The sequence below is a fragment of the Typopeltis vanoorti genome, chromosome 2 (genome assembly GCF_054136105.1).
Source record: "Typopeltis vanoorti isolate ZY-2024b chromosome 2, IOZ_Tvanoo_1.0, whole genome shotgun sequence".
In the NCBI taxonomy this organism is placed as follows: Eukaryota; Metazoa; Arthropoda; class Arachnida; order Uropygi; family Thelyphonidae; genus Typopeltis; species Typopeltis vanoorti.
The window spans coordinates 168,315,756-168,329,532 of NC_143550.1; the positions used below are offsets into that span (position 1 = coordinate 168,315,756).

The window sequence follows — 13,777 nt, forward strand, 5'->3', positions numbered from 1 at the left end:
GCGACCAGGCAAACTTAACAGGAGAACGCACGTAGTTGATAGAAAAAAAATACATTGCAACCAATAACTTTATGTGGTTTCATTAGATGGTTTACTTGCTTGTGTGAGCTTCATGGCCGCTGTATCACTCTAAGTTAACTCGATGTCAAAGCTACTATATTTGTGATATTATCTTAGATATGATACTTTAAGCTTTTATAATTATTTTTTAAAAATTAATTCAAATGAAAATCGGCGTGGGGGATTGAAGTGACCTTTCAGAAAGAAAACTTAATCTTTTCCCAGTTTAACACAAAATTTTACATTCAAAAACACTGCAACATTCACCCTTAAGACAACTTGTAGGTCACTGGATATGGAAAAAGTGTAATAAAAGTTGATGGAAGCAAGAGAGTTTATGAACTCATTTGTTCAGTATTGTTTTCTTGGAGAGCATACCTCCCTTATTCCCCTCAAGTTTAGGTCGCATATTTGTAATTCGAAACTCGAATTACAAATATATTTTACATTGGTCTACATCACCACTTATGAACACCTGATTCAAATATAATATTCAATAACATCATCAATTAGCATTTATTATATATTTGTTCAGCAATATCAAGGCAACTGGACATGCCATACTCAACTGCGTGGAAAATGCTGAGAGTTTTCCCCAACAATCTCCATTCTCAAGATTTGCTTGATGATGAGGAAACTCCATTGAGTTTGCCCTGACGTTCTTAGCTCGAATGGAGGAGGATGCATGGCCATGGAAGATATTGTGGAGTGACATGCATTTTTATCCGAACAGTAGTGTTAACTCACGCAGTTTGGGCTGCGAATAACGCTCATGTGTTCCACCAGACCCCTTTATACTTACCAAAAGTCACAGTGAGGTGCGGTGTCACTGCATCGGTCCGTACGTTTTCGAAGAACTTCGCCTGCTAGGACTAGTGACTTATACCGTCTCTGCTATTAGGTATCGAAATATGCTGCCCAACTGTGTAGTTCCGCAACTGCAGATGCCTTGACCCTACCATATCCATTCCATGCAGGATGTAGCACCACCTCACATTGGATTGTCGGTACAGTAAATGTTACGAAAACACTTCACAGAACGCAGAGTGATTAGTCGTGAATTTCCTACGGCATGGCCACCTCTTTCGCCTGATCCCAACCCCTGTGACTTTTGGTTGTGGGGCCATCCGAAACGCATGATGTGTAAAGGACATGTTCCTCACTTAGCAACCTTGAAAGACAGAATAACGCAGCATGTGAGGCAAATCTGATCCATTCGGCTGTTCACAGAATTCAATTCTCGGGACATGTTGAACCACATCTGTAACGAAAATTGATTTCTTGTGTCTCTTCTAGCCAATACTGTTTAATTAATCCCGAATCCATCCGTGTTTATAGTGCCAAACATCCCCTGGTTGCAGAATTTCGTACTATTTTTTATCTTCTATAAATCAACACCTCATGTTACAGGGTGTACTTACAACACTTTTGATTGAATTTCGTCCAATACATTTTTGCCAGAAGGCTTTGAACACCTCCTCTTTAATTATGGTCACCTTGTATATTAATAGTTTCAGAATACGTCGAAACGAATTTTACTAAACCTGCGTAAATATAAATGGGAAAGCATGCGATAATTTGACTCCATTTCATCTTTTATTACACCTTTTCAAATACATGACCATCTTCAGCCTCTATTCAGACAACGCCGTATCTTTTATCTTTTGCGCATTTTGAACCGAAAACTTTGATAGCACTTGCTGAAGATAATCACAATTATCTTTCGTGATGTGGTGTTTACTATATTTTAGGGATAGTTACTAAGGCAACATCACTATCATGTCTCCACTAGATAATTCTTCACAGGACTTCAACAACAGACATTCCCACTGACAAGAGAACAGTGGGAAGGTGTTCGGAAAATGAAAGCACTTGAAGGCTTTTGGCGATTCATTAGGCAAGAAAGAGTGAGGTAAATTTTCTTTATGTCTTTATATTTTGGTAAATAACCATCGAACATTAAGGTACGAATTAAAATTATTTCATTTTTTAGATATTTTTTATTGTAAGCTTCATATTCTAGTACAAAAGTTGGACAGTCATATGTGTAACCTAAAAGCGACATTTCGTCCAGGTTACGATATGCATAAAGTTACAAAGTTATCTAATGCATTATCATTACAATCACATATAAATTCATATAATATACATATTATATATTATTATATATAATAATATAATAAAATCACAGGAAAGATGCTAATGTGTACAGAGAAAGTTGCATAACAATTAATTAGTAACAAAATAAAACAAAGTAGTTAAGCAGTATTTAATTTTTTTACGTTTTACACTGAAACTGGATCTTTTTAATACCAATATGCAAAAACCACTCATTCATACAATTATTTTGCACAGAGCTTCCTCATTTCTTTGTGGAAGTAAATATTCTTTCATTACAGTTTTGTATTTCTTTGGGTTAGTTTCATTTCTTATTGTTAAAGGTAGTGTGTGGCATATTTTTGGCGCTAAATAAATATAATGTTTGTGTATTGCTTCTTTATTTTCTTTAGGAACTAAATATTTTAGGCCCTTATGTCTAGTAAGTTTTATACGTAAATATCAAACATCTTGTTTGATATTTACGTATTCGTTGTCGTTTTTTATGAATAGCCTTATAGTCCTTATAAGGACTGGCTTAAAGGAGGGAAGAGAATGCTTTTTTCATCTTCTCCGTTATCTGTAGAGGACAGTGTAGAAATAAGGTGTTATTGAGCTATTAAAGCTCTGATCATGGCAGGAGGGTAACAGCAATGGCCGAACCTCAGTTAGAACTTCATTGGCTACAGCATTGCCATCAATAACCCTCCAAGGGTATTTATCACCGCATCTCACGGTCGATTGATCAGTCTTTATGAATAGCCTTATCCTTATAAGGACTGGCTTAAAGGGGCGAAGCAATATGCTTTTCATCTTCCCCGTTATCTATAGAGGACAGTGTAGGAATAAGGTGGTACTGAGCTATTAAAGCTCTGATCATGGCAGGAGGGTAACAGCAATAGTCGAGCCTCAGTTAGAACTTCACTGGCTACAGCATTGCCATCCATTACCCTCCTTTATGAATAGCAGGACCCTAAAGGTGTATAAATATCTAAGGGATTTTATGTTTAGTATGGTGTATTTATTACACATTGCAGTATCCTTGTATTTGTTTCTAGTTAAGATTAGAATTACTTTATTCTGAGTCGAGACTAAAGGTTTCAGTGTAGTGCGATAGATTCCTCCCCAACTTCAAATTGAATCCAGGCAGAATACAATATTTTTAGCATATTTAAATTTAAGAATCTATTTAGGTAGTAAAGTCTGTTTAACATAATCCTTACTTTATTTACGACATCGCTGATGTGCGGTTTCCCACTGAAATTACTATTAGTTTTTAATCCCAAGTAAGTTATTACACTGACTTTTTCTATTTCCTCAAAGTTGCAATTTGAATTTGTCCTGCATTTCCAATCATGCAAAATTAATTTGTGCAGTGAAGTTCCTTTTGCCTGTTGTATTTCAGAAATAAAAATTTACATATTTAGATTTTGAGACATTCAGAATGAGTTTATTTGACGGGAACCAATTTGTTACTTTTAAAAGATCAGCATTCATGATGGTTTTCATTTGTTCGGCTGTGTGTGTGTAGAGAAATTAGTGCTGTATCATCTGCAAAAGTATTTATTTACTGTTTATTTTAAGATCGCAGAAGTCATTGATATAAATATTAAATAAAATTAGTCCTAAGACAGATCCTTATGGCACACTGCAGTCTACTGTTTTGGAGCTGCTATAGCTGTTGTTTATTTTTATAATTTGTGATCTGGCATTTAAGTAATTTTTGAACCAGTTTAGAGCAATACCTCGATTCCTATGACTTCTAATTTTTTTATTAAAATTTCATGTGATACAGAGTCAAAAGCTTTGTGTATATCTAAAATCTGCTAATGTTAGTTTATGTTCGTCAAGGGAGGTGTAAGCTGTGTTTGTGAAGTTCAGTAAAGCATGTTCTGTGCTAAACTTTTTCCTGAACCCAAATTGATTCTTTGAAAAGAAGTTGTTTTTGTCCAAAAATTTCACGAGTCTAATTTTTACCAATTTCTCTAATATTTTCGAAAAGACCGGTAGAAGGGAGATCGGTCTGTAATTTTTCAATGATTTTTGTTTCCCTTTTTGTAAATCGGTACAACTAATATCTTCTTTAAATCCGATGGAAACGTACTTGTCATTAGGCGTTCCATAATGTACATTCTTTCGCAATGCTAGTGTTAATACCATCGTATCCTGAAGTTTTGGTTGTTTTTAAGCTAGCTATATCGCTTTTAAAAGATATATGGAGTTACCAATTCTTTTGGAAGTGCAATTCTGATGGGTGGGTTTAGCATTTTTCAGAATGCTTTCACTGACCGTGGCAAAATGGTTATTGAATTCTTCAGCTAATCCTTTGCTCCATTTTCTCTATTGATGTCGATATATTTAAGTATGGGAAGGGTTTGGTTTTGTGCATATCTTTGCCGATTAATTTATTCACAAACTTCCATGGCTTTCTGGGGTTTCCTTGGCATTTTAGGAATTCATTTCTGTAATATTCGTTTTTGCTTTCTTTAAATTTATGGTGTATTAGATTTCCATAGTACTTGAAACTGTGTTCATATTGATTATGCAGTGTAGTGACTGATTTTTTATGTCTGATTTCCTGTATAATCCACAGCTTTGTTTCTTTCATTTTGTCTATGATTTTAACTTTAATTGAGTCTTGTATTTTATTATTTAATATCGCAATAAATTTATGATACGAAGTATAGTATCGATATTTGGTTCCGTCGTTATCTCTTCCCAAGAGACAGTGCTCAAGTTACCCTTCAACACTCTGGAATCAATTGCTGTATAGGGAATGTTTTCAGTTGTACTTTCTCTGTGCTGTACTTGCAAATGCAGTTTGATACCAATTGGAAAGTGATCCGCGAGAGATTGTCGCAGAACTGCTGCTTGGATTTTGTTTCCACTTAAAATTCTCCCCGTACATGATCTAGGCACGTTCTATTACCATTGAATTCTGTCGTGAGGACATTTGAGGCCATGCGTGCCAAGTAAATCTAGATAATATTGAGAGGAGTCGCTATTCCTCAACAAGTCTATATTCATATCTAATTTGACAATGTTTTCAAAGTATGAGAACATTGTCACTTCTGATCTCATCTAGACTACACTCGAGTTCATGTATAAAGTTGGACTCTATTGAGCTATTAAAGTTCTGATCATGGCAGAAGGGTAACAGCAATATATATATATATATTATGGTGTTCTAAATATAAATTGACATTTTCAGCTGTTTTCTTTTTTATATTAGTAATGCTATTAAAAGTTATGGAATTTCAAATTAGGATAATTTCACTTCCAGATTTGTTATAATTTCTACACTAATAATAATTTAATAATTTTTAAATCCGCTTAATTGGTACAAATCAATTTCTTCATCTTTAACCCAGATTTCTGTTAATACCACAGCATCTAGCCGATTGTTTAAATTGTCTAGTAGTAATTCAATGTGTTCTAATTTATCTCGAATTCTTCTTATATTTATATGCAAAATATTCAAAGTAGTTGCTGTGTCTGAACATAAAACGTTTCTTAATTCTACTGAATCATGACGTATTGCACATTTATGAAAAGTGACGTTGCAGTTGTTATTCTCATCTGCCATTGTTGTTCGTGAGTTCGTTATCACTCTCGCTGTTTTCTCGAAGTTTAGACAAGTCTTCTTCGCATCTGATTCGCCATATTTAAGATGTATCGCCTCTTCTCGTGAAGAGTTTGCCCTGTTTGACCCAGAGATATTTGTAGTGTACTTCTTTATTTTTTTTTTGGCAATAAACCGTAGATATTTTAGGTTTCGAGTCAAATGCTCGTTTAGATACATTTCGCTATCCTCAAAATCGTCGCATATATCAGCTGTGTTGTGCTTAGTCTATATTGGATACTTTTGTTTCCGTCCGCATAACGGAAACCATGAAGCCATCTGTCTCTGATCGCTTTACTTTTCAATTTTATTATGATAGGCATTGCTCTGTTTTTCTGCCCACTAGGAACAGACTCAATATCATCTTCAGAATAGTTGATCTTGATTTTGTGTGCGATTTTATTTGCTATTTCATGCATATTTGCGCGTGGCTCATAAGGAACACCGACAATTTTCAGGTTTGAGCTAATTCCCTGTTGATTCATGTCATCCACTATTTCATGAATTTTTTAAGCTCCCTACCCAGCTCCATATTTGAGTCTTTCGAGGATTATTGTTGTTTTTGAATAATGGTCGAGGTAACTCTACTTATGAGATCAATTTTCTGTTATTTTGCTGATTGCCTGTGTTCTTGTGGCGCTTTTACGTGTTTTGGGAGAGCGAAAACTACGAGTTTCTGCTAGGAAAAGCCTGCCACCTTCGTATAAGACTGGCGAACACTCTCACATGAAAAACTAGTCCAACTGAGTTACGAAGGCTTTCTGTTTTAAGCATTCTTGATAGGTTTCAATCATAAACAAACTGACTTAAGCAGTGTTTGTTGCACTGATCAAACAAGCCACTTAGCGCAGAACGCGGACAACATGGTTAGCGGAGAATGCGATATTATAATCTCGAAGCCTCCTGTTCTCTTTTGTTCTTGTTAAAAAGAGAGGGAAACAAAGATAAATTCTGATAAATAATGCTTATCTTTAAATGGCGCAAGCTCAGCTTTGACTTACAATACGTACGACACGAGATTTATGGGAGCACCTTCAATACCAATGGCATATTTCATAGGAAGCAGTTTACAATCGCTCTCACAGTGCCTCCCTTTAAAAGAATCAATCAGCATCATCATAGGCTCGACAAACGATTTCTCACATGTCTCTTGAACTCAACTATGAATGCTTAGTTGGGTTATGACCGCGATTTGTTGATCCAACCGTCAAAAAAGTATTCATGTGTCGCCATTTCTGATTGGGAGCATTTATTATTGTTCAAAGATCTAAGGAATCTCGCTATAAACCCACATCATCGGAGAAAAAGCTTGGTTTGCTGAGACGTTAAGAGTATTATGCGTCGGATCTTATGCTTGATAAAGATTATCTGAAGTTATAACCGAAAATATTTCTAGCATCAACTGCAACTGAATGAAAAGATTTTCCCGATCCAGATGCTTCCATCAAATAAAATCACTAAAACAGTAGATTCGTTGCTGCACATTCTAGCTTTTTCGGGGAACTTGTAGGCTGCATCCCTACATCAGCAGGGATGCAGCCTACAAGCCATCTTGTGCGATGCGGGACTTTTGGCGGCTTATTTTCAATCTATGCGAGACGGTTTCTTTGGCAAAGCATTCGATGACATTGGCATTCAGTGGTTCGCGGTTGAACTTGTTGAACACCTATTTTCTCGGCATTGAAAACTTCCGTGTCTGTTTACATCTGATATACTTTTGATTGGGTTTCCAAATACTTTTACGATCTCTTGAGATAAGCATATTCAGATGTATAGTTTAATTATATCTTATGCTGTACAATGGTCTAAATGGTTCTGATAAATATGGTTCCTGATAAAAATGGTTACTGATAAATATGGCTGTACCACCACCTCTGTAGTCCAGTCGGTCGTTTCTGTATAGTGTGTAGCCTCTCAGATTTGGATTATCTGCAGGTCTTAGATGAGTTTCATTAATTAGGATGACGTCAGGATTGTATCTGTGAGAGAATTCTTGAAGTTCCAGAGTCTTGTTTTTTAGGCCATTGGCGTTCCAAGCGGCGATCTGTAGTGAGTCTGGCATTAATCTAGTTTTATTCATTAACAAGCATTGATAATATGGTTTGAATTTCTTTTAGAAATCTTTTTGTGGAGTTTGGTGAAGGGTTTGACTTACTGAAGTCTTGAAGCATGTTTGCCAGTGAGGCTGTGATGACTGTTGTCATGTTTGGAAGAATATGGTCTTGCTGGATATATTTGGATGAGCGGGCTACTTCGGCATATGTCCTGCTTCGACGGTGGCTTTCCAGACTGTTGGTATTTTCCACTTGTGAGAGCTGGTATTTTGTTGTCTTTTGTTGCGTGTCAGGCAACTGGGGAGCAGTCAACTCAGGTGCCTGTGGGCAGGGTTCAGAGATCTGTTTCCTTTTGTTGTCTGTTTTATTCTTAGGGTAGTGACTACAGCCTCTGTAGTTTGCCGGGTGGGGCCCCCTCAGTTCGAGCATTTGGCTGGTGAGGTCCTGGCTTTTGAGCAGGTTGCTGTGGGGTGGTTTTGTCACACATTTGAGGCATTTGTAGTCTGCTCTGCAGAGTTTCTATGCGTGTCCGTACTTCTGACATCTGTAGCACTGGCCTGATGAGGCTCTTTTTCTTAGTGGTTCTGTTGTGATTTTCAGGCCACAGATCATTGTTAAGTTGTATATGTTCTTGTGTGTGTTAGGTATCTCAACGAGTACTAGGGGCATTGGACTCTTGTCAGCCCGTAGCATTCTGCTAACTTTGACAGGTGGGAGATCGTGGAGGCAGAAGTCTTCAGTAATTTCATCTGTGCAGATGTTTTCTGTTACTCCCCTGAGTACAACTTTTAGGTTTTTCTTCGACTTCAGTGAGTAAGTATGATGTTTAATATTTGACTCGTCCATGGTTTTTGTGAGGAGTCTGTAGTCGCTTACTGTGCTAGGTTGGATTTTAACTCAGTCGTCTACGTTTTTTGCCCAAGAATAGGCAATTTGGTGGTTTTGCATAATAGGCCTAAGGGCCGTCCAACGTTCTTTTTCCCGTAGAACAATTGGGGGAACTTTTTCGTTGTTGGGCGTGGGGAGGTCAGTGTTGGGGGCATCTTCTTCCATCCCCTCTTTTATCTGAGTCTCCGCTGTTTTACGTTTTTTCCGTGCATGGGTTTCTGTATCATGTTTTGGAGTGGGAGCAGAGATTATCAGGTTCATCTTTCCTTCTTCCCCTGATGTTGAGTTGTCCCCTTCTGTGGAGTCGTCTGTCGCTGAATATAGGCTTAGAAACCCTGGCCACTCTACCTCAAATTTCTTCAACAGTTTTTTGAGGAGGTCGAGCGCTAGCTTCTTATCCAACGATTAGATAAAGTCATCGGGATTTAAATTGGTCATGTTTGAAATATTCAAATATATGCTTATATGCTTACCTGAGCTGGATCTCAAGGATTTCCGTATAGCGTATAAACACAAAATATAACACTCTAAAGGACTATCGCGAGACCGCAATCACTAATTAACAACACAATCATCAGCTACTTGATTACCTTCGCTTTCCGCTTATATCAATCTGAATCAACACTCCGAATTATTCATAACAACTATTTAAATCACTGATCACATATATAAACACTTGGCAACCGCCATTACGCACCAGCGCCCTCTCGAATGCTATAATGTCACTGGAATTGTTTATTTTTATTTATTTTTTATGTATTTTTTTGACTGGTGTTTTTTTCTTCGCCAAAATTCAGGAAGAATTCAATTCTAGTCGGATAACAAACATGTATTTGATTTTATGAAAAAGTATGGATCGCACATTGTACCTCACTCCCCTACGTCAGTCTTAGTATGTGCCCTTTTGATTTTCAATTTGTTCCCTAATATGAAAACCACTCCGTAGAGTGCATTTTACTGATATCGATGCTTTTTTATTCTTCCTTATCACCCACTGTTTTCCAAATGCAAGCGAGCAGCAGTGATAAGACAACAGAGATTAGATTAGAAGCTTCTAAATGAATTTTGTTGTTTATCTTATCCACCTATATGTTTATTTGAACATCATTCTCTTCAATCCTAATAAGCAAGATTCTTATATTTTACTTTTTTGTATTTTATTTAATGTTCTATTTAGCCTTCTTTAAAATAGCACTTAATATCATTTATCTCTGAGAAAAATGGCCGATATTTCCTTAATTTTGTTTTCGGAAAAAGAAGGAAATTATTAACTTAAATGAAAATCAAAAGATCCAACAGAAGTAGATGGAACAGAACCCCAATGCTATTTAACCCTTTTAGGTAGTATGCAGAACTAAAATTCTTACACGTCACATTTTGTGGTTACGAAATCGAAACTTTCATAGAAATGTAGCGCTAACTATTCTCCCTTTTATGAATCATTACAGATTAACCTTTTTAACTGAAGGCGAATTAGCCAGTTTCGTACGAAGATGACGAACTTTTACTGCAATGGAAACCTCAGACTTTATCTCGCGAAGCTGTCCGAGAACGCACGTAACTGCAGACTCACGTACTATTCTCACAATTTTCGTTGCTTTGGCGATTCTAAGCGTCAAATCCAATAGTTGGTAATGTGATTAAGTATTATTTTTCTCATATTTGGAATCCATCCAATATGCTACTTTGCAAGAATATGACAAAGAAGCGGACTTTCTGTGAAGTATCTATTATCTGTTAAGTGCGTACATTTTCATGCAGACTAAATGGGGCGTTTTAAATTTGAGGAAAAGGAATACTACGTCAGTATTACACTGATGTGTCCCCAAATATTCCTTCTTCCAACTGTCTGAGAGTTAGCATACCTTAAATTGTCCTCATAATTGCTTTTCACATTCTAGACTAGTTAGCCTTGTCCGCAATATGCTTTCCAATCATACACGAGATTCCAGCTTGGGACTTTTCAAACACTTCCTCTTCGCCATATCAGGATATTAGTTTCATAAAGATTTGAAGGCTTACTTGTTTTATTTTAAGGATGACCTCATATTTTTAAGAATTAATTTGAGGGAATTAAGCAGAGGGTGTTCTAATCTCTATTCACTTTATATTTTTGCAATTTTAATCAAGAATGAATTAAATAATTTATTATTCATTACATTGTGATTTTAGTATCTGTTACTTTTACTAGTACTCTCTGTAAACTAAACGAAAAATAATTCATACTAGACCTATGAATTGGCTTTTAGAAAATAACAAGATCAACTTCTACCAAACTGCAATCACAGTACAGAAATTCAACCTTTGCCAATCAATCATAGATGGCTTCTAAGAAAAACTACCAAAGAAGACAACAACAATCTTCCTGGGTCTTATAGCTGCTTTTGATAGTGTATAGAGACAAAAGGTAATAAAATTTGCATATGGAATAAGAGGAAACGCATTAATTTCCATTTCAATTGTCATGAAAGGAAGAATAATAAAAGTAAAAGCTAATGGAATTTATTCCGACACGTTTCGAACTTGGGCAAGAGTTCCACAAGGTTTTGTTTTAAGCCCACTCCTATATCTCATCTATGTGTACAATATTCATTCTCACATTAAAAATGATACAAAACTAGCATGCTATGGGATGATATAGCAATCTGGCATGCAAGCAGAAACCTTCAACAATCTGAAAAAGTCCTAAATAAATCAGTTTAGAAGAATGTATAGAAAGATGGAAAAAGGAGCTCAAATTACAGATAAACCTGGAAAAAAACAAAACTGAGTGTCTTCTCCACTGATAGAAAAAATTGATCCAATTACAATCCCCAAATCAAAATATATAATACCAAAATAGGAAAAACAGAGTCTCCGAAATACTGAGGGCTAACATTAAATACTGAATGGAGATTTACACCACAATCACAAATATATCTAACAAAGCACTTAGAAAAACATAACATCATTAAAAGACTTTGTGGAACAAAGTGGGAAGCAAAATCGAAGACATTCAAAACAACATATATGATGGACGCGCATTTTCCATGATGAAAAAAAAACGACATTACGAAGGTTACCATTTTCTGTTCTTCTAGTGTCTATCCACATCATTTCTAGGAAAATAAAAAAGATTTTAAGTAAAACATGCAACAACAACAACAGCCACGAAATATCTCATTTGTTTTGTTTCTTTGCAGGTCTTAAAGTTGTGAATAATTCTCGCCACTTCGTGATTCGTTCTGCAACTGACACCGAGCCGAGATGATCGATAATTTGTGGGTGATCGCAATTCTCGTTGTCATAGGAATTCTCTTCCTCATTCTTTTGTGTGCATCTTGTATGAGAAGATAAATACACCTCGGACACGCATCGAAACTGTTTGCGGAGAGGACTACACAGCTTATGCTGCGGTTGTACGAGAACAACTGGATGTTGTGGATTTTTTTTGGAGGTCACACACCGTATTTTGGTACATTGTTCCCGTTTTCAAGCTGGAATTTTTCTTAAAATTTCAAGGTACTAAAAATGCATCCAGTTTAGCAGCTGCTGTCGAAAACCCCACATAAAACTACAGTTATTGTAAGTAAAGAATGTAACTTGAGTTTATAGTAAGTACAGTTTATGCTTTGATTTTGTTGACTTCATTCCAGTATGTGAAGCGAAAGGAAAGATGTCGAATGCAATCCCACTTCTTTCAAGAACCTTTCAAACAATTCCACTAAGTTACCAGAGTACTGACCACTTGCAAAATGGATATTAGTGGATTGTGTTCAATGGAAAAGGCTTCCACTTTCTTTTACATATCACACTTCGAGCACTGATTGTCAAACTTCAGACGTTGCATAAATTGAAAGGAAAACTAGCCTAAATCAATAATAAACAAAAGGAAACATTATAGTGATAATCCGTTATTATTATTATTATGGGCCTTCCACCAGGGGGCTTAGGTCCATTAGGTAATTGCTACCTAAAATATTCACATTTCAGAGTGAGTGAGACAGTCTCACTCAATCTGACATTAAGTTTAAGCATCATTGCACTAATAAAAGGTAGATTTATTTTACATATGTGCTGAGTAAAAGCACGTATTTTTAATTTTCATGTTAAAGTGTTCCAGAATAAATCTTCAGATTCACTTACGGCATTGAGGTAAAATTAGTTGCAACAAACTCTTTCCCTCTGTAGAAAAGTAGAGTCTGAATTATTCTGTTGTGTGTGTGTGTTCCAATTTCCGAAAGGGCGTGCAAATACTTGGAGAATATCCCATTCCATCTCCCCTTTTTCTTCCTAAGCTGAATGATTATTACAGACAAGTAATTTTTCATCTTCGAAACTTAATTGCTGCTCATGATAGAGCGATTAATTCTATCTGCAATGTCGAATAAACTTCAAATGTTCTTGTTAAGCAGTTTGACTGTTTTGAGGAATGAAAAACTGGAATTTCTGGAAGTGAATCCCTTTCTCAATCGTACCACATCAGTTAAGTCACTTTCCATCGAAAATTCCTGATAAAAATCTTCGTATGCTAGACGGGATTCGAACCCACATTTTTCAAGTTCACACAGCTACGGAATCTATTCCTAAGAATATCCAAATTCCAATAAACTCCACATTCTCGCGAAAATAAAAAGCTTTGGTAAAAATGCGCCTAAGAAACACGGAATGCCTGGTAAAACTGCTCAATTTATCACTCTGAGTGATGAAAACAATCTACCAAATCGCATGCATATCACTGTGACTGTTAGCCACAGTGATGACGTCATTCGCTTAGCTAGTCATGCCATATGAATAAAACAGGAACGTAAATTTTATGTAACTGATTGTGAAATGAACTTAAGGACTTTATAAACTCAAACATCACCTAATGTGTATCATAAAATATACTCATCCTTCAAGTAATAGATCAATTCGAAACGTTTGAATAGCTAATTATGTCATTACCAAATGTATTCATAACATATATGTACAATCAGTGGACATAACATTAGAGATACCTACCAATAGCGTGTCGGTCCTCCTCTAGCGCGAATAACAGTTTCTATACTCCGAGGCATTTGGTGGACTCAGCCTC

At 36.2% G+C, this 13,777-nt stretch overlaps 1 long non-coding RNA gene across 1 annotated transcript; it reads left to right on the forward strand.

Annotated features, from left to right (window-relative positions):
• The first annotated feature begins 1,863 nt into the window (after positions 1 to 1,863).
• On the forward strand, positions 1,864 to 12,601 carry LOC150109635 (uncharacterized). The gene is made up of 2 exons (XR_016549957.1): positions 1,864 to 1,972; positions 11,904 to 12,601. It is a non-coding gene; the product is annotated as an uncharacterized LOC150109635 (long non-coding RNA).
• Positions 12,602 to 13,777: the final 1,176 nt, after the last annotated feature.